General features: G+C 36.5%; 1 protein-coding gene and 1 long non-coding RNA gene across 9 annotated transcripts in view; one reads left to right on the top strand and one right to left on the bottom strand.

Annotated features, from left to right (window-relative positions):
* Nucleotides 1-22,435, top strand: part of SRBD1 (S1 RNA binding domain 1) — a 204,855-nt gene that overhangs the window by 131,907 nt on the left and 50,513 nt on the right. The gene's annotated exons all lie outside the window — the stretch shown is intronic.
* Nucleotides 19-22,096, bottom strand: LOC122216005. Of its 2 annotated transcripts, none has more exons than XR_006200647.1 (5): nucleotides 21,837-22,096; nucleotides 21,517-21,624; nucleotides 20,469-20,561; nucleotides 3,028-3,112; nucleotides 19-1,202 (listed from the first exon to the last, which is right to left on the bottom strand). It is a non-coding gene; the product is annotated as an uncharacterized LOC122216005 (long non-coding RNA). The 2 variants fall into 2 exon arrangements; XR_006200648.1 differs by having other exon boundaries at nucleotides 21,517-21,621.

The following is a 22,435-nucleotide window of genomic DNA, read 5'->3' as shown; positions in this document are numbered from 1 at the left end:
AAAGTACATGAAAGTGCCTGAAGGTGCAAATGTGAAAGTGATTTTATTTCATATGACAAGGACATCAAATAAAGATTCCATTTACGTTTGTGGATTTTTTTTTTAACCTGTGATGTTAAGGTTCTTTTTATTCCCATTATTGATTCATACGCTAAGCTTATCAAGTATTCCTAGAATCATTTAGTTTCAAGTTACAATGGACCTTAGAGTTCACACTGGCAGATCTAAGCATGCTCATTCCCTGCTGCTAAAAGGGAGGATGGAAGAAGCTACGGAGAAAGCTTCCAGAACAAAGGATCAGAGTGGCAGCATTGCTGGGTCATAATCCAAGAATGAGGAAACAGGCCCATTGCCGGAGCTGCCTCTTATAAATAGTAATGACAGGACGTGTTGCACAGGGAAAGATAGCCATTTGAAGTTGAATTGGAAAGTACACTTTAAACTTCTGTTAGTTATTACGTACAGAATTTTTTTTATAAGTCTGTAGTGCTTTACTTGTTATCCTTGTGTATCCGATTCTTCTGTTGTGGTTTGCATCTAATGTTTAAATCGACTCAGTATTTTGGACGTGGGAGGGGAAGGGGGTGGAATAGTTAAAAACAAACACAACAGCAACAACAGAAACAAACTCCTTAGTTTGTTGGGATGCACGATCTAGTTATGGGTTGTCAATAAGAAACAGCTGTTTGTTTGTTGACAGCCCGCCTTGCCTCTCCCATAATCAAGCTGTTTCTCATCATATAATTACCAGCTCTTTAGTATTTGAGGCTTGTTGTGGATTTATAGTTGGTTATATAACGTTTGCCAAAACGTCATAGTTTAGATAAAAAATTAGTGACTCCCTTGTAGTTGTTCTACTGAAATATGAATGTGGGCTGTAATAAAAGAAAGATGCCTGAAGAGACTTATGAAATTCATTTCAAACTCAAGGGAATGTAGAGGGTGTTGTGTGTGTGTGTGTGTGTGTGTGTGTGTGTGTGTGTGTGTGTGTGTGTTTTCTAAGGAGGGAGTGTCACCGTAAGTCTTGCCCGTCCATCTCGTAGACTCTATTGCCATTCCGAAAAGCGTTCAGTGTTCTTCTCACGAGTGTAGTTAAGCAGCACAGATGTGGGTGGCAGGATTGATTTCGTTCTGATCTAGAAGGACATGGTTTCGTTCTCCTATCCATTCTCTTCTTTTTTCTGTCTTTTCAAAATCCTGTTCTGATGTTGAAGCCAGAAATGAAAGGAAATAAAGTCAAGTTTCAGTTCTCTGAGAGTCCAAGGTGATGTTTCAGCCCCCTGGGTAGCTTTACTAGTTGAACCAAAGCTGGATGTGCCTCCTACCCTAAAGAGAACCTATCTAGGACAGTTTTATAAACAGACCCCTTTTTCAGTCTGGGTTATGCTGAGTGAGGTCCTTTTTGAAATAAGGATAACCTGTGTTTTAGGAAAAGAAGCCCGAAAGGTGACGTTTCCATTGCTCCATTTAGTTTTACTCTTCAAAATAGAGCAAAAACATTTCCTAATCGTGCTTAAGTCACAGCTTCTTTTGGAATGAAAGTTTCTGTCCATAGTCTTCTCATAGTACAGTTACTTCAAAAAAAAAAAATCCCTTTTGAAGACTATAGTTCCACAAATTTTAATTTTCATAGATTCCAAAGTAATGTAACAACTTCTCCTTCCTTTAATAGGTCTAAAATTATAATGGAATTTAGAATATTTTTAGTAATTTTCTCTCTTCGGTCTCAAAGGCAATGTTACATAAATTAATTTTTTCCTGTATAAATATTTATCTTGAAAGATAAAATAATATGGGAATACTAAGTGCTCTTCTTGATAGAAGGTGTGACCAGGAAAAGGGAATACTTCAAAATTTGTAAAAAGTAAAATTTTGAGGGGAAATGTATATTTTGCGTGTGTATAGTTTTTGTTTCTATCTTTTTAAAGGTTCATGCTGTATCTTTCATCAGAAGCCCACATCTATTCTTTCCTAAAAGCAAAAGTCATAGAAATATTTTACTTTCCTTTAAAAGAATATGTCAAAATGCTTACTCTCTCATAGTCCATGCTCCCAAACGTCAGTGGGAATTTGTCTAACAATGATTTCCACCAGGTGGCCAGGGATAGTCAGTACTTAGGATTATTACCAGAATATGAAATGTTCTGATTTCGTGTGTGTTTTTAATACATCATGAGAATGACATTTCATATAGCTACTTGAAACTCATCGGAGTTACTATCAGGGCAAGATTTAATTCTTGATTTTAACACCTGGACTGTGCCATGAAGTTGGAATCCAAAATTAAAAGATTATGTCTAGCTTAATCGGGACAGGTAGAAATGATGGAGTAAAAAAATGAATATTTTCCTTTGTACAGCTGTGCATATATTCTTAGGATCCGTTAGTTAGCCGAAATCTGTTGTCTTAGCAGTATTCAGGTGCATAATTCAGTCAAATGAATCACAGATGATCCATTTTAGAAGCACTTTACTATTTGGGTGTTAGGAAGATAATTTAGTTGTAATTTTAAGAAAATCACTTAATGGTATATTGAGTTTTAGCTCCCCCGAATCTATGTGGACAAAAATTATTGTTATAAATAAAAGAAGTGCAAATCCTTTATTCCAACTGCCTGTTTTTTTTTGGGGGGGGATGAAGGAGATTTAGAGATGTTATAGGATGTAATTACAGTTTTCTATTTTGTTTCTCCATTAGACATTTCTGTTTGGAGAAGTTTTCTTAAAAACTATGCTAAAAATCCATTGTTACAGGGCCATTAAAAATGCTGTTTTATTATCCAGTGATTAATATCCATGACCTTTATTTTTGGATCAGGTTCATAAATATATACATTTTTCTATGTCAGTCATTGTCTAGAATTTCATTTTTGTTCTGCTTTCCATTACATACCATGAATTATATGAAATTAATTTAATCGCTCCTACAAACAGAAATTAAATGTGCCCTAATCCAGAGTTACGTTGTTTGCTTTTACAACTGTAAGTCATAAGTAATTAATTTTCCTTGGAAAATTAATTCACTTACCATTCCCAGTAGCATCATATGTTGACACAGGGTTATACATAGTTTAATATTTTTCTTCAGCATGCTGGCCTCAACTTTAGAAGACCTTAAATGAAAACAAATTAAAATTGACTCAACTGTATATAATTTGGAGTCATTTAAAATAAGTGTTGTTGTTATTGCTATCATCCAGGTGACTGGAGAATTACATTCAAACCTTACAAAATCTCCATTAGTATATTAACAAGTCTGAAACAATAGTAGTCATTAGTATTTTCTGTTCCTCAATTCTGGGTAAAACAGTTTATACAACAACCACCAGACAGCAGCAGCATGGTGTTTTACCATCACTTAATTGCTAGGGAAGCGAAGCAGGTAGCTTACTTGCTGGACGTTTTACCGCCTAGAGTATCAGCCATCATATCTGATTCTTACAGAGCTTATTTTCGGTGTCCGACATCAGTCAGTAGACGGATTTTCTTCAAGGTCATCTTAAAACATAGACTATGAAAGATATTTTGTTTTAACCCCCTACATATTTTTTATTTTAATGACTGCCTTTCTCTGATTCTTTCCTGTTTAATACTTTTTTTTCCTTTGCTTTCCATAAAGGCTAATGTGGAAAATGAAATAAGCAAAAGTCTTTCAGTTAAATAAGTTAGGTTTCCCCTAGCTGCTTCTTATATTCTGGGAACTCAGAAAATATGAGCAAACCAAATTTAGCTTTTCTTTTGCATTTGCCAGGAGGTTATTTTGTAAGGTGATTTTTTTTTTCTGGTTCATAGAACTCTATAAAACATATAGTGTTTATTACTTTATTTATATTTATTTAAGTCACTAAGGTGAAACTCTAGTGATGGTGGCAATGTTACAGTTTTAACAAGTGGGGGCTTATTTTATAAAGGTGCCTTTGTGGCCACAGCTTTCAAAAATGCAGGGGGTTAGCAGTGAAATGCTCTTTATGCCTTTTGGAAAGAAAATCTGCTGTTTAATTCCAGTGTAAAGGTACTACTATAATACAAAATCACCACTGTTATTTTTTATTATTTTATTCATTGTTACAGTTAGTTTTTTTGATCTGTACTCAAGGAGTGAGCTATGTACATTCCAAAGCTGCATGAAGAAGAAAAGTGTTTTACTTGCTACTTCTTTCATAAGGAGGATGACAGAGGAGTCCCCTTCCCTGTGCTTCAAAGGGTTTCTCTGAGTGGCCTTCAGAGTTATGATAATGACTTTCTGTTTAATCATCAGACAAAATTAAACCATCGCACGTGTCAAGTCATATACATTTATGCTTATGCTCTGACTCAGACACAGAGTGTTAGGCAGTCAGGTTTAAGGGAAAGCAGTCTTTCAAAAATAATTTATGTAGGCATTTTAGGCAATCATTATTCTAAAAACTTTCTAAGCCGCTCATCATATACCTACAGTGCGATTACCTATAAATATGTATGATAATCCTGAGTGCATTCTCACACAGCTTCTAACAAAAATGCCTTTGCCTTCTTTCAGAAATGAATACAACAGGATTAGTTTATCCTTGTTTTGAGATAGAAAAGTAAACGTGTGCCGGTAGGCATTTGCTGGTATAAATCTGCATTGCATTTTATAATATACTCTCTCAAAATATTACATTTAAATGGGAAGAATTTGTCATGTCCTTTATTGACTTTTATTTTGTATCAAAATGAACACCTTTTAGAGAAACATTTATTTTTCTATTGAGCTAAGAAGTGTAGAGGGTTGTATGTGGGGCGCGTACACAAAAAGGTTGCAAGAGTGTGGAGAAAAGAAGGGCTGAGTTTCAGCGACGTGGTACTTTACTCAAAGCTGGCAAATGCACGTTATGTTAAAATTTATAAGAATTATGGATACAAGAAACAGTGTTAAGAGAAGCAAAATCTTTCACTTTCCATGATTATTTTGTGGATTCAATTAGAATGGAACTAACAAGACTTTGTGGTAGAAATGAGTGCTCTTTTTAAAAAGTGTATCATATGGAGATAGTACAAAGCTTATAATCCGCTGAATAATAGTTGTGACAGATGTTAAAAACTATTTGTGCTATTTGTGACAAGTCGACAAACAAGTGTGTGTGTGTCTGGAGGATTCTGAGGAACTTTGAACACATGCTGGCTTGGGTTTGGTCAATAAGATTTTATTTTTAATCTATAAGCAGAGCATAAATAATAGCTCCCTAAAGTATGGTGGAAGTGGGTTTTGCCGATGGCTGATACCTGTTGGAGAGTGACATTGATGTCTTATAACCTGTTAATTGTTCAGTAGAGTCCTTAGCAATGCCACTAGTAGAAAAGCAAACTTGTACTTAATGAGATGTACAGCTATTATGTTCTGTTCCACACTGCTCTGTCAGAAGATTAAACTTAAATGAGTTTGTAGTTCTATTCACGAAAGTGATACTTAAATTAAAGGGATGTATAGAAAGGTAAAATGGCAATTTACCACCACCTGAGGTTTACAGAACTTTTCCAGATCCTTCAAACTGAACCATGCTCCCAATCACATCCCATTCAACCTTAATCTTACACATTGACGTGGGATAGGTTGGGTTACATTTTTGCTTTTACTAGAAACTCAAAGAAAATGGTAGTCAAGGCAGAGAGTACTACATGGGAATATCCTGTTTTTATGCTTCTTTTAATTTTATATACAATATTATATTACATCCTTTTGGCTATAGTAAACAGCTTACCTAGATATTGCCCTTTTCTTTTGCAAGCACCATTCATCGTTTTGGATTGTCTTCAGTCTGATATATAAGAACCCTGCTTCAAAAGACTCTGTGTATATATAAGAATGCGGAATAATTTAATGTCCCCTTTTGATGGGTTTAAATAACCTAGAGACTTATGTTAATTGCAGTGGATGGATTTCCTCATTTGTCCTACTAAACCTGCTAATCAGAAGATGAAAGTGGCAGGAGAACCTTTAAGTAATGTCCCGTCTCCAAGTTGTTGTGTCGTGTTTGCATATTAACCCAGAAGATTTTTGTCTGTAACACACACACACACACACACACACACACACACACACACTAGAGGAATCATTTTTGGATTTGATTTTTATTAAATTTGCAGAAACTCCAAGAACTTCTTACCCATAAACATTGCTACTACGTTTATCATTTTTAGAAATAACACTAGTTAGAAGCTATTTAATTTGTTTTAGTTTTAATATTTACCAAATTTATAGGAATCCTCACAATGTTGTTTTATTTTTTTTCCCTCCATATATGTAAACAGAATGAAGTTAAAAATAACTGGTGATTCTCCCCTGGAGTGATTAAAAGAAAAGTAATGTATTGTGTTTGCTAATAGCAAACTTGGACTTATTTTTAACTTATCTTGAAGTTACTATACACTCTATATGATATAACGTGGAAATAAGGAAGGAAGATAGAAAGACTATTCTAGCTAATAAGAGAGTTTCATTCTAGAGGGGCCACCAAAGAGTCTATTGTGATTGACAAGTATTCTAGTGGAGTCTTTCTTCTTTCTTTCTTTCTCTCTCTCTCTCTCTCTCTCTTTTTTTTTTTTTTTTTCCTATAGCAGTGTTGAAGTCAGTCAAAGTATATATACAAAGCTGAGTGAATACCAGTTTCCCCAGTACAGGGGCTATTTTTTCAGGAAGTCTAACTCAAACCAGATGTTTTGCCTAGACCCAGAGTTTGTTGCTGCCAAGCATCTCATCAGAGGTCAGAGTTCTGGGCTCCGGGCCCTGCTAGAATTCTTTCACAAATTGCTATTCGGTGAGGTTTTAATCCTAATGGAAAGAATAATGTGCTTGTAAAATCTACAGTTATTACAAACACAGTATACATATTGTGGACTTCAAATGACTACATATTTCATTCCCATAAACAGGGAACACAGATGAATGCCTTGTGTGATAGCTTTAGACATTCTAACTAAAATCTAGTATACAATTTATACCGCATTAACCATTTGCATTTGTAATACCCCCATAAAAGTAACTGTTATCTTTGGGTGACAACTGGTAACCAACTCATGCCCCCCTCTCCCACCAACTTTTTTAAGAAGCTCTGCCACTTCATACAGCTGTTCAAATGCAAGAATTAAAAGCATTTGGAACTAAATATTGGGTATTCTCTTAGGAACCTCTATGAATGCTATAGCACTAAATGAAAAGTTCTTAAAGTAGAGCAGAAGATGCTGTTGCACCAAGGCTTCACTGTCCCGTATTTGGAAACACATATTAAAACTGAATTCATTTACTCACATTAGAATGAAGACTATTTCTCTGTAATGGAGAATGTGATTGGTGTGTATATAGCTGACCTTGAATTGTGGCTCTTTTGAAAAGATTAAGGGAGATTAGTGAGACTTATTATATCTCTGCTTACTTAATTTTATATACGAATGGTATTAGGTGCTTATTTTGAGTCTTTGCTGTTGTTGATTATAAGCCCAAGAGAAATTCCCAGGTAGATATAGGTGTGTGAAACCAGAGAATCACAATTTGGGCTAGAGTTAAGTATGTTAATTAGACCATACCTACTAAAATTAAATCTGCATTTGGGAGAGATGTGTTTCAGTTTTTGTGTCAGCAAAACAGAGAGAGACTAAATTTCTGAAAATGAGGGAAGTTGAACTTAAAAAGACATAAGACAGCAGATTCTCGCATCCCTGAATTATGTCATACCAGTATGAAAACACTTCTTGGTTTAAATAGTTTGTAGCATTTATTTGGGAGTTGGAGTCTAATTTCTAAATACCACCTGTTTGTTTTCATATTTAAGTGTCAACAATATGGGGTATAATAAGTATATAAACAAAGCTCAAACAGGTTCTCCAAATCTTCCAAATACATAAAATTTGGTTAATCTTGGGAGCCCAGAAAATTCTAATAGAACCTTATGTATGGTATAGGTAGTACTTTTTAAACTACAGTTTTGACTTTCCCTACCATTTCTACAAAAGAAAATCAGTGTTAATATCCTCTCTCCTGCACAGACAACTGCATTGGTGTTCAGAGGAGTCATCATTTCTATGAACATTAAATTCTCCTATTAGCTGTCAATGAGTGGGAAAAAAAATAATTTGTGGAAGTGTGTGATGTAAAAAGAAAATGTTTGTAGGGCATTTGTGTTGCATCACTCTCTTTCCATTGTGCAACAGTTTTTAAAAGCTATTTTCTGGTCAATCTGTATGCTGCTTTATGCCTTTGAAAATCTAGTGTGCTGACAGGTCTTCTACAGAGTCTTACTTTCTGACGTGCATGTTCCTGAGTAAGTACTAGCTCCTTTCCACATACAGTACATCATATTTGCTACCCTTATGTAGTTTCACCTTATTATAGCATTGCTTAGAAGGGATTTTTTTCTTGGAAGAAAGGTGCGAGATCTCGTGGTATTTTTACTGTCTTTGACATTCTAAAAGTGAAATAATGTTTTTTAAAATTTGATTATAAACTATAATTGGTGACCTCCCCCACACTCATAAAGACAGGTGATACCATTATCAATTTCTGTAAAGAAGTTGAAAGTAAATGTCAAAACTTGAGGCTACATTTCATTCTGTATTGTATAATCATTCAAGTGCAATTAAAAGAATAGTCTGAGACTGTGATCAGTTAATGAGAAACAAACAATTTCATATTAATGAGTTCCCATTTGCCAATAATTCTGTCATTTGTAACTTGAATCAGTCATCACTCCTGCAAATAGCCCTTTCAAGACATTATTTGCAATTTTGCCCTCTGTTTTCTGTCCTTGATGTTGTGAAAATGGCCGTCTACTGTTACAGGAATGAAAAGAGATCCCGTTCAAACATCTTTTGTGTTTCCACTTTCAGTGAAAAATGTTTTTCAAACCTGCAGCTGGTTATTTCTGCAGGAGTTCCCACTTATGCTCAGATTTGATTGACATTTTGAAATGGCAGCTTTTCATGAAAAGCTGTTAACTTGTAGAATTCAGTTATGGTACTAAGACAGACTGACTTTGTTCTGTGGCTGGGACCTGTCCAAACTAAATAGAACCCTGCATCTGAATTTAATAGTGCTACTCAGCCAAGATAGGGCAGTTTTGCCTTTTTTTTTTTTTTTCCTCCAAAACTCTGATGCTTCTTATGTGTTCTAAAACTAACTTGATGGATATTCATCCCAACATCTTTCTGTTCTATAATTGCTTTAATTGGCATATATAGTCATTCTCTTACTTCCCCCCTTGAACATCTAATGAACAAGGGCAGTGCTTTATTTTAAGATACGGTGCTGAGAGGAACTTACTTCACAATTAATGTTATAAAGCACAAAAAAATTAGGAATATTATAATTGTTTTCTTCCAGCATAGAGGATCTAAAATGTTTGGAAACATGTTCCTACCAGGACTTACAGATTCAATGGTTCTGTGAAAATATTTTGAAAGCCATTTTGCATACAATACTAATCAAATACAGTTTATTAATATTATTTATTCATTTACTCAATAAATAATTATACCCTCAATTTCAAAGCAAATGTGCTATAAACCATGGGAATCACAAAGAACGTGAACCCTGCCCTTAAGGAACTTTGAATTCAGTATCTTCATATTAAACTTAACTGATAATTAGTGCTTCCACATGTACCAATTTATAACATCTAGTGATAATGACGTTTAATTTTTCAAATGCCTCACTGTTCTTGTACTTGATTTCCGTATAATAGTCTCATGAGATGAGTAAGAAAATTTAGTATCCTAGTCCTTTGTGTTTTTTTGTTTTGTTTTGTTTTGTTTTGTTGTTGGTGCTTAGGTGTGTGTATGGTCCCATGCTATCCTGTTAGGAAATGTAAAACTCTGGTTTCACTTCCAGATTTTGGGGCACTATTTGTTTTGTTATATGGGGCTCTTAAACCTGACCATGATACCTGGTTTCACCTGTCCTAGAGAACTGAGACCGTTAATTACTAAAGACCCTGATCACTTTTATGAAGTGATCAGCTTTACCCCTCCAAGTTTCATTGAAATAGGTGACTCAGGTATGATTATACAGTTTGTATTAACTGTAGCTGGCGAATTGCTACTGCTTTACTCTTAGGTAGAGAGACTTTAGGTTCCATAGCACATCCCGGCGGGAGCTAGAACTCTACAGTAGGCTCTGTGACAATGTTGATGTAAGTAAGATGCGGTGTTTTAATTTTTATTCCTATACTTCTGAAACAAAAAGAAATTCAGGGTTGATGTTGGTTGAAAATATTGCTAGGATGATAATTTTAATGTTTCCCTGGACTTTAATTTCTTTTGATGATGTGTAAGGAGTAGTTTCAGAATCTTAATTTAACATATGTGTTAGACATACCATAGATTCATAGTTGGCAAACAGATAGCCAAAAGGCATTCCTTAATCTTTCTGTGGGATTAGTTACTGATGTAACTATTTCAGTGTTCAGATGGACAATATCTATCAAGGGACTTTAAAATGTCCTTTTTCATTTTGACCAATTCTTGGGGGGGGGGTGCGATTATGTCCTAAAGAAGTAAGTTAACTTTTAAATTTTATGCATAAACATATTCTTACAGTATTACCTATAATTAAATACTGAGAAAGCAAAGGAAAATGTTCGATTTTTAAAAAGACTTTGGATTACTGAAGTGTGTCCATATAACTGAATAAGCTACAATTATTTAATGTTAAGTTTCCAAAGAATCTTAAATCAAACGTCCATATATTCAGTCAAAAACTTGGGTTTGTATTTGTATTACAAGAAGAAAAATATGCCTAGGAAAAGTTGAAGGAAAAAGGAAAATCCCTAAACATTAAGATCAGTTGCTCCCCAGTGATAAGATTGTATGTGTCATTTTCTTCTCCTTTGTGCACCTGCACACTTTCCTAATTTGCTGTAATTAAAACATGTAACTCTTATTCTGTGGGGAAAAAAAAGATTTATTAAAATGAGAAACCTAGAAAAAAATCATAGCAACACATTGGAATCTTAGAATCCTGTTTTCTGGTATCTTTCTAAGGGGCAGCTTGAGAGCTTAAGTAATGGTTTTAGTTCAGGCAGTGAAAACCAGTTACCTATGGGCCATATTCCACCAGCAGAGGATTTCATTTAGCTAGCACTGGAATTTTAAAATAATTTTTAAGTTTGATTGGAAAGGACACACCACCCGTGAAACCACCAGCCCTTACCCATCTCCGTCATATTCCTGGCCTGATTTGTATAACCTCCCAGGCCTCTGAGATGCATATATTGTATTTGTATAGGGTCTGTGCCTAATGCTGAATACTTCTCTCAATAGTAGAATGATCCATTCCAGTTTTGGGGTTTTGTTTTGCCTGCCCAACAGATGAGAATGGTGGTGGTGGTGGTGGTGGTGATGTTGATCATAGCAGTTAGCATTTGTTGAGCCCTTATTCTGTGCCAGGCTTATAATAAAACTTAGATTAACCATGTAATCTAATCTTCACCATATTGTTAGGCCAGGCACTATCTCTTCTTCCATTTTATCGAGGAAACAACTGAAGCTCACAAGGTTAAAAATCTGTTAATAGTAGAGCCAAGATTTGAAGCTAAGTCTACTTTGATTCAAAGTCTGTGCTCTTAATAGTTAAGTTGTATGCATAATTAATATAATTGAGCATCGCTGGGCATCTGTAACCATGCTGCTTATGTTATTGAAGAGAGGACTTGGTTACAGTTGCCATTCTTGTTTATGCATGTCACAAATGAAAAGAGAAAAGGGTTTTGGTAGTATTCTTTATACTTCTGTTAAACAATAAACCATGTTACTTCATTTTTAGTTTGTAACTGTACACTGTATGTTAAGATATAGAGAGGAAATACTGGCATTTACAATGAAAACTTGGTATAAATGTCATTTTCTATACTAAAGAATTGAATACCTGTTTCTTAATATAAAATTATGTTGATTTCAAATATGCAATTCTTATATGTTCAGTCCCTGTTACGTAGCATATTCAGGAACATTACATACCCATGTCGTAAGTATCTAACTAAAAACAAGGCTCTCTGGTAAATACTTTGGTACATAGCTTTCATACCTCTGTATACCTAATGCCTATTATTTCACATATATGCTTTGTTTTACCATTTGGTTTTCTTTTGACGAAAGAGACCAATTTGGGGATTCTGTGTAGAGGGAGAAAATTGGTTTATATAGAACAAAATAATGCTTTCCAAAGTTTTTAATAATCTCATGAGGGTTAAGTCACGTGACTCTGATCTCTGAATCCCGTTTAGGAACTGTGACATGCCATTTTCAAATTGTTTACAAGTGATGGGAAAAGGAAAAAAAGAAGTGACCTCTGCTTTAAACTCTCCTTCATTCAGCAAACACAAAGCATTTATTACACTAGTAGTACGTGGAAGGTTTGAAAAGAGGAAAAAGCAGTAAGTAAAACCCTACCATTGACAGATAACTGTTTGGAGGTGTGTAAGAGGTAAATGCTTTGACTTTGTGCATGTCAAAAAGGCATTTGACTCTCACACTTGAATAATAGTTTCCCTGGGTGCAGAATTTTAGGTTGAAAATAATTTTCCCTCCAAGATTTTGTTGCTTCCATTCTATCACTTTCTATCATGCAGTGGTATTGGTGGTGATCCGATTCTCATTCCTTTGAGGGGGACCTGTTTTTCACATCCCTGGAAGTTTTGTTGTTGTTGTTGTTGTTGTTTTTCCATTTTCCTTTATATGCCTAGGTGCTTGTCTCTTTTCATTCCTTGGGCTAGACACTTGTATCTTTTATAATCTGAAGATGTCATTTGGCTCTGTTAAAATACCTTGTGCTATGCATTTGATTTATTGTCCTGTGTTTTCTCTAACTTTGCTAAGGTAGATAAGGACCATCTTAGGTGGAATCTGTCTCTCTTTTCTGAAATTTTCAGCCTTTGAATTTTGTCATTGTTGTGCTGGGCCAGCCCTCAACTTTACCTTCTAATCATTTTATTTTGAATATATCATTTTGGTAATCTTTTTTTTTAATATGAAATTTATTGTCAAATTGGTTTCCATACAACACCCAGTGCTCATCCCAACAGGTGCCCGCCTCAATCTTAACTTTAATTTCTAAAAAATGATCTCTTGATCTGTAATTCCTTTCTTATGGTATTATTTCTTGTTTGTTTTTATTTTTAGCTACAACATTTTCTTTTATTTTCCTAAGAATGCAAACCAGAGGGATTTCCCCCTCTATCTCTGTTTCTCCTGCTTTTTTTGTTTGTTTTGTTCTTCTGTTATCTTGATATTCCTTGAAATGGAGACTTTTTCAGTTTTTAAGAGAGCCATGGTGATCTCTTCCTATTTAAGAATATGGCCATATGAGGCCAGATGGAGCTTTGCTATATGCAAGTAGTTTGCTTTATTGTGATCTCTTGAGGAGAGGTGTCCGTTCTTTAACTGGGCAATGTCTACATGCCACATTTCAGAAGACTTTTTCCCTGGGGCCTTTTTAGTTTCCTTAGTGAAGAATCCTACATTTTTTTTCCTCTTTGGTGAGGGAAGATAAAATAAATATTTGCTGTATAGGTGGAATAAATGTTTTGGATGCTGCTTGTGGTGAATTTGGAGGTATACTGGGTTGACTAATGTGCCCCCCAAATTCATAGCTACCCAGATCCTCAGAACATGGTCTTACCTGGAAATAGGGTCTTTATAGATATAATTAAAATAAAGCCATACTGGATTAGGGCTCACCCTAATCCAATGACTGGTGTCTGTATGAGAAAACACACACACAGAGAAAAGAACACTATGAGAAGATGAGATAGGGATTGGAGTGAATATAAGTGGAAGCCAAGGAATACCAAGGACTGCCAACAGTACCAAAAGCTAGGAGAGTGCAGTGGAGCGGGTTCTCGCTCAGAGATGGTGGACTTCTAGGCTCCACAGCTGTGAGAGAGTACATTTCTGTTGTTTTAAGCTACCTAGTGTAAGGCAATTTGTCGCGACAGCCCTAGGAAACTAAAACAGGGGGTGCAGCAAGCAGTCTTAACGATCTGACCAGCACGCTCACCAGACCTTCTGAGCAGCGTCTGTTGCCTTCCAGCCTTCTGCATCTGGGCACTGTACAGAAGAATTGCAAACGGCCAGACCTCAGACTTGAGAACTCAGGCAAGGGTAAAGGATTTCCAATCCTTAGGTCTGTGAGATTTTAGCTTTAAAGGTGAGGGAAGGATTCGCCTCTCCCCTGGTGTGAGTAAGGGCTAGAAAGACTCAGTCGTGGCAGGGTGTGGCAGAGTTTTTTGTCTACACTCCTGTTCTTCTCTCTCAGCATGTGTAGTTGGGAGACCACCAGCCCATCCCTGGCATGGTAGAAAGGACTGTGGTCTCTGGACTTGCGGTTCCAACATTAGGAGCATTTATGAAGTAGCGACCTGATTCCCCACCTCAGATTTCTATCAGGATTGATTGTCTTACGCACCGGGCTCCTTTTTCCATGGTGTGCTGTCCTGAACCATCTCCTTTTTATGTGAAATCAGCCTGCCGAGAGTCCTGGCACGTTAATTTTTACCTCTCACAGAAGGCAACTGTTTTATAGTCTGACTCAGAATGAATGCCCCAGGTCTTATTCCAGTATGGTCTCTGGCGTACCCCAGGCCAGAGCTTCTCCAGAGGTTCCGCCTGGTTCATGAGCGCCTTCCTCATCTGTGTCCTCTGCGTGATGTACCAGCCTGCAGCCTCTTCCTTCTGACTTTCCTTCCTCAAGACACCTAGACTAAGGCCTTGAGGAACACATGTTCCTAGCCACTGGACTTTCTCTAGTACCAGGTACCATGGAGGTTTAGGCAGGGGGGACAGTCCCAGCCTTTTTGTCTTTTTAAATTATCTTTCTATTTTTGTTACACTTTCTAGGGAAGATTTGTAGAACTCAAGCCTTTAAATTCAATTCCTGTTAAGATGGATAGTTTCCCAGGTGAGCTATCAATGGTTGAAAAGTATATCTGATTTTTAGAACTAGCCATTATTAAAACAAGTATGGCATGGTTTCAAGTCACTGACGACATGTGGTTTTCTATGCTGTCTATGCATTGCTTTCTGTAACGAGTTTCTCACTTTGTTCCATGCCTTGACTAGCACTACTTCCTTTTCTACCACTTCTTTGCTTCTGGGAAGGTATTGCTTCTGTAGATTTCACATTGTAGAGTGAAATTCACCTTATGGTGACCCCTAACCTATGTAGTAAATCCTCTGAAATTAATTTTGGTTCTTTCTGATCTGTGCCCCCATATGACTCCCCCCAAGGTTTCATTATTAGATTTTGACAGCCTTTTAAATTTGTAAGTGCCACAAATTTGTCACTAGAGATGAATGGGTAAAAAGAAAATTCCTTGCAGTGGAGGATATGGGTAAAATATTTCAAGCGACAGATCTGCATCAATAATGTTAATGTTTATAGGGTGATGAAAACCATATAAGTCTTAAGCCAGAATCTTGTTTCAGCTGAGTCCCAGAAATTTTGACCACAGAAGCCAAGGCACATTCCATTTATTCCAACAAATGTTTTTTTCAAGTCCTTTCCAACTGTCTGAAAGACAATTGTCACTCTTGAATGCCTGAAACATTAATTTTTTTCTGCCATATTAGTGAAAAGCAATGGAAACATTGTCTACTATTCCCAAGGAGACTTTTGTCTTGCCTTGAGTTCTAAAATGGAAAGCAAATTTGACAATGTTATTTTGCCCTCTATTTTTCATGTTCATTCTCTGGCGAGGTTTTTAAGAAATTTTGCATCATTCTTTTTAACTGACTTCTGGCCTTGTTTCATGCCAGAAGATTGCCTTTACTGAGCACTGAGCAGCTACAGTCACAGATTTTCCTTGTTATTGATACCAATGGCGTTCGCTCAGTGGTTTCTAATTTTGGTGAAAAAGAGTATTAATATTTGGGGGACGAAGAAGTACATTCAGAAGACATCTAGAAAAAACATAATTGAAACTATCATGAATATGATGCCAATGAGCATAAATGTGTATGTATATGTATTTTTTAAAGAGAAGGATAAATAATATTAAACCATTATAGTATGGTCTTTTGTTTATCTGCGTAGTGATTGTCATATTTTCTTAAAAAACATTAACGAAAAATGATTTATTAAAAAGTCAGCTATTATAAAGTTTTCAAGGGAAATTAAAAGTAGTGCTTAGGAAGAAGAAGAAAGAAAAAGGAGAGAAAAATACCAAGATTAAAAATTAAAAATTACTACCACCACCCCCCTCCCCCTCTCCAAGCCTGCATAGAAGCTTTCCTTGACTATGGGTATTTTTTACCAAAGTCATCTGGAGGTGATACCCTAACAATATAGCAAGCATGTTCATTTTACAATGGAAATTTCGTATTACAGAAAGCATTATTATATTACAAGTTGTTATGAAGACAGGTTTCTTGAAGTGGGCCCTTATATTACGTTGTCCTAAGTAAGTTATAATAAAATAGCTAATTAGTATTTATGAGATACTTAGTAAGGATGGAATGAGATTATTTTCTCCCTTTTGCAGTGGATGAGAGAGTAAGGTAGCAAGATGTTACTTAACTTGTTTAGTGTTTCTCACTGTCTTTCATTTTCACTTATTTCCAAAGGTTAAGATATATAGCATAGGCTATACAGTCGAATTTCCTGAGTTCAAATTTTGGCTTCATCAGTTATTAGCCTAGTGAACCTGGGCAAGTTATCAAATTTGTCTTCATTGTCATCTTAATCATCATCATCACCATCATCATCATCCCTAGTGTAGAATTGTAGTGTGTTAGCACTGGAAAGTATTTAAGAAACTATCAAATCCAACCCCCTTATTTTCTAAAGAAACCTAGGCAAGAAAATCAAGTGACTTAATTTTTCAGTAACTAGAAGAGTAATCTTTTAACTTTTATGTCCTTTCTATTGCAAAAGTTTTCAGATTTGATTTTGTGGTCTAGTAAAATAACTTAAAATAAATAAATAAATAAATAAATAATGTGGTCCTGGTAGCCAGTCTCCAAAATGGTTTAAAGTAATCCCTACCTTGTGGTATTAACACTCTGATATAGTCCCTTCCCACATTGTACTGGTCTTTGTGACCAGTAGACAATGACAGAAGTAATGGCATATCCCTTCTGAGATTTAAGTTACAAAAGTCATTGTGGTTCTGTCTTGGATGCTTTCATTCTCTTGGATCACTCACTGGAGGGAAGCCAACTTCCATGTCGTGAGCAGCCCTAGGAGAGACCTATATGGAGAGGACCTGAGGCCTGTGGCCAACAGCATTTGAGGAGCTCAGGCCATCAGCCAACCATGATGCGAGTGAGCCATCTTGGAAAAACATTTTTCAACCCACTCAGATCTTCAGATGATTTCAGCCCCAGCTGACAATTTGACTGCAGCCTCATGAGAGCTAGAACCATCCAGCTAACCTGCTCCTGGATTCCTGACCCATAGAAACTGAGATAATAAATGTTTGTTGTTTTAAGCTGCTAGATTTTGGGGTATTTTGTTACACAGCAGTAGATAGCTAATATAGTAGGGTTATGGAGAGTGATATATTTCTGGGATTTTTTTCCCCCCACATAACAGGGAAAAATTAAAGGACTGTTTTAGTACCAAAATAGCAGGAGTGTCATAATTATATAGTACAGGACAGTTCTTTAAATTGAATAAATTCATCTCGTCGAAAAACTTTGACATTGTTCTTTTTCTCATTTTGCAATTGACCACTAAAAAGTTTGTCATGAACTGACATTTGGGAACCATTGTACTTCATCATACTGTATTGCAGTTAGTAATTTTTTTTTAAAACATTTATTCATTTTGGAGAGAGAGAGAACACAGGCAGGGGAGAGGCAGAGATGGGGAGAGAGGATCCAAAACAGGCTCTGCACTGACAGCAGTGAGCCTGATGTGGGGCTCACGAACCGGGAGATTGTGACCTGAGCTGAAGTCAGATGCTCAACTGACTGAGCCACCCAGGTTCCCTGCAGTTAGTAATTTTTGACTTTGCCTTCTTTTGTGTCCTCAGATGTTTGGTGAATAAAGGAAAATTTGTTGTCTTTTGAAATGCGGCTATAGAAAAACCAAACTGAGAAAACTTGGGTTGTATTCCTTGTTCATGGTAGAAGGTATAAGAGCACATGAAGACAGTCCTAACTTCAATCACTGTAGCCAATATCTGTGTACAGATGTTCTCATCTGTGAATTGAAAGGTTATACTATGACCTCCTGTAAGACTTTCCAGTCCTAAAAGTTTTGAGAAGTTATTGTAATAGAAGGCCTTCTATTGGAATATAGTCTAATATGGGAATTTACTTAACTTAGGAGAAACGGGAGCATAGGTCCTGAAGACCTTTGGCCATCATTCTTTTCTCTTGTACTATTTGCCAAAAAAAGGGAGGTAGCCATGAAATAATTTGCTTTTTACATTTAAAAAAATGTAATTGTTTAGAACTTATCAGGACTGATAGTTACCCAAAAGGAGAAAGAAGGAAAACCACCAATAGAAGGGACATAACTCCTTTTCTTCTGACTCTGACATGAACATACTTATGTCCTAACCTCCATACTTATTGTTCTGCTGCTGTGAAGGAACCAACCATAAATGAAAATGTCCCGGGGCACCTGGGTGGTTCAGTTGGTTAAGTGCCTGACTTTGACTTAGGTCATGATCTCATGGTTCCTGAGTTCGAGCCCTGCATCGGGCTGTCTGCTGTCAGTACAGAGCCAACTTTGGATCCTCTGCACCTATCTCTCTCTCTCTCTGCCCCTCTCCCACTGGTTCGTGTTTGTGCGCTCTCTCTGCGCGCGCTCTCTCTCTCTCTCTCTCAAAATAAATAAAAACAAACAAAAACCCAGAAATGGAAATGTCTCAAAGCAGTCAAGTTTCCCTTGAGAAAAAGAAAAAGTATCTGTCATTCATAGCTGAGCTGGTTAGGTGGCAAATCATAATTATTTTCAGTGTGTCAAAATGCCATAATTGATTTTTCTTATTGACAGAAGGATAGAAAAATTAGAGGGAAAGGGAACAGGAGAAAGTAAATTATAGTTTTATAAGAGAAAAGACTAGTACCCTGTCAAAACAAGGACTGTACTTTCTTCACAAATCTCCTTTTTTTTTCTTTCTTTTCTTTTCTTTTCTTTTTTTTTTTTTTGTCATTACATAGACACTGTCACCATTTACATCAGATTTGTAATAAGAACAATGTGATACAGAATTTTAAAAGCATACCTATTTTGTCAGAATATTTTTAGTTATGGTAAGCCTTATGAATGAATAGAAAATATTACCTTGTAAACAAAAAATGTGTTCCTGGTTGTTACAAAACTTTCCCATAAAAAAAAAAAATAGGTAAAGTCAGTGGGTTTTCTTTGCAACCCAAGCAAGAGAGCTGGAATTAGCATCATTAGATCAAATGATACCACTTCACTTCTGAGAAACAGAGAATGGCATTGTGTTCAAAAGCTTGGGCTCCAGCAATAGACCCATTGCATTCAGCTACACCCTGGCAGTGTGACCTTGGGCAACTTGCTTAACTGCTCTGTGCCTCTTTACTCTTAGGCAAAATGGAGCTAATTATACAACAATAATAACAACCACAGGGGTGTGAAGATGAATTAAGTTAGCAGTATAAAATTCCAGACATTTATTAACACCCAATATAAATATTTTCTGGTGTTATTACTAAAAAAATGGATTTTTCTTGTACAAGGAACTTGAAGAACTTTGACAGCTTAGTATATAGCTTCTCTGCAGCCCTTTGTATTTTGCCCCTTCATGGTGGTAACACCCGAACCAAATTATGAATTCTCACTTGACAATTCAGTCCTGTCATGATCATTTACTTATGGAATATCTATCATTAAAGGTTAAGTGTCTCATCCAATGAAAATTACTAGGTGTTCATAAAAAGGATTCTGGAGGGAACACTCAGTATAAACCAGTGTAGTTTTTAGGTGAATTTCAGAATTATTTGCAAATAGCAACTGCAAAAGAATTGTATTCAGTTTTTCATTTTTATAGCTGCTTACAGTGCACACTTCCACCTCTGTCACTTGTTGCTGCTCGAGCCTTTCCCTACACTTTGCCTCCCTCCCCAGGTTTTAGATGTTTATTATGTTCATACCTGGATTGCTTCCCCATACATCTCTCCCTTGAGCTCCAGATCCCATATATTTAGCTGCCAACCTGACTTTTCAGTTTGGAAGTCTAATAAATAGACTTGTCTAGAAAAGAACTCTTGGCCTCTGTCTGCTAACTCTCCCTACCTTCCCCAGATTTAAGATGGAAACCATTAAGTGAATCTCTGCCATCTTTCCCTATTTTCGATTAATGACATCACCATCCACCCAGTTAGTAGAGCCACAAACCTATCCTCATTAAAAATTTATTTTTATTAAAATCCTTGATCCTTTCTTTTGCTTCATCATCTCCCAAAATTGACTGCTTCTCCTTTTTTCCACTCCAACCTCCTGACTCTAGACCACAGTCTAGGTATACTGAAAAAGCCTCTTACCAGGACTCCCTGTTTCCACTTCTGTCTGTTTTCAGTCCATTTTATACAGCATGCTTTTTTGCAAATGTGTGTTAGATCCTGTCTCTGTCCCCACTGTAAAAAGAATAAAATTCAGACTCCTTGCCATGGGACCTGTCAGACCCTTGTCTGCTTTATCTCTGACCACTTTTCCTTTTGCCCATTATGTCCTAGCCACACTGCCTCCTTTCAGTTTTGTGAACATTTAGCACAATTCCCTTCTTAGGGCTTTTGCGTTTGTTTTTTCAGCCTAGAATGTTCTTTCTCTGGCTCTTTGCATGGCTGGCTCCTTCTCATTCTTTAAGTGTCTGTTTTACTGTATTTCTTCAAAGAGTCAATCCCAAATCATTCACGTAGCCACCTCCATTCTCTGTGACTATCATGTTACCCTATTTCCCTTATAGCATTTATCACATTATAATTATAATTTTTATTTGTTTACTTAAGTTTTCATCCTGTTTGCTGCTGTAATCTTATTAATTAGAACAAGGCCAAATACAAAGCAGACACTCAAATAATTTATAACACTCATTGAATGAATAAATGAATAGGTTTTTATAAGCATTAGAAAGTTTGTTTTTTATTTGCTTGCTTTTCAGTCCATTCAAGGCACTTCTAAGCTTCACTTTCAAGCTCATTCAGGTTGTTGGCAGAATTCATTTCCCAGTTGTATGATTGAGGGCTTCAGCTTTTTGCTGGCTGCTGGCTAGAGACCACTTTCAGGTTCTAGAGGCCACCCACAGTTCCTTGCCACATGGGCTTCTTCAATATGACTGCTTACTTCATCAAGAAATTAGGAAAATCACGTTTCCCCTGTTAGGTAACTTGATCACAAGAGTGGCATCCTGTCACCTCTGTCATATTCCACTGCTTGGAAGCTCACACTCAAGGTGAGGGGATTATACAAGGAGTGATCACCAGGAGGTGAATCTCTCTGGAGGGTCTCCTTGGGGTCTGTCTGCCACAGTAATTAATGATAAAGTTAAGTGTGACCTGGATCAATGTGACTTTTAAAAAGAGTGAAACTTACTACTTCTTCCAGTTGGAATGACGGAATTGGGTTGCCTCTTGAAATTTTCTGTTCAAAATAGTAGGTGTTATTTATAAACCATCTCTTATGAACCAAGAGACACCCCTGCTTCAAAGGGAAAGAAAGAAGTTTTGTTAGAATATTATAAAAGGGAAGGGACATAAAGAAGAAAAGCTTTCATATAAAGTGGAAGTAAATTTCTAATTCACTTTAAAAGTCAAATTTATTTAAAATTGTCAGTTCTAACTGAGATGTACTCCATCAGAGTATTCCTCTTAGTGGTTTGAGAAATGAATACCATGAGTTATTTGTGCTCTTACCTGCTTGTGTAGCTGATCCTATAAGGACCAGTGTTTAGTTCTTATATCCTAGAATTCTTTCCTTAGTAACATCTGTATCCCTCTTCTAAATTCTGGAATTCTCCAATTTGTATTTTCTTTAACTCTATGACCTAACCCTTGTCCATGGCCCAGTTATTCTGTGGATCAAATGGGCTTGATTCTGCCCAATTCTGCAGTGACAGAGATATCTTGGGAAAATACTACATTGAGTCTTAACGAAAAAATTGTGTGTAAATATAACATATTTTCATATCAAAAGTATTTTGTCCCCAGGGTGCCTGGGTGGCTCAGTCAGTTAAGCATCTGACTTCGGCTCAGGTCATGATGTCACAGTTCATGAGTTCAAGCCCCGCATTGGGCCCTGTGCTGACAGCACAGAGCCTGGAGCCTACTTCGAATTCTGTGTCTCCCTCTCTCTCTGCTCCTCCCCTGCTCACACTCTGCCCCCCCCTCCAAAATATAAATAAACCTAAAAAAAAGTTATTTTGTCCCCAAACCTATTAGCGATATCAAGGTTATGTACCTGTATCAAAGTTTGCTCTTTGACCTTCCTTTCTGGTAAAGGTGCCTAAGTCCAT

Source organism: Panthera leo, chromosome A3, assembly GCF_018350215.1.
Source record: "Panthera leo isolate Ple1 chromosome A3, P.leo_Ple1_pat1.1, whole genome shotgun sequence".
NCBI lineage: Eukaryota > Metazoa > Chordata > Mammalia > Carnivora > Felidae > Panthera > Panthera leo.
Note: the sequence above shows the minus strand (reverse complement) of the source record. Positions and strands in the feature narration are given on the sequence as shown.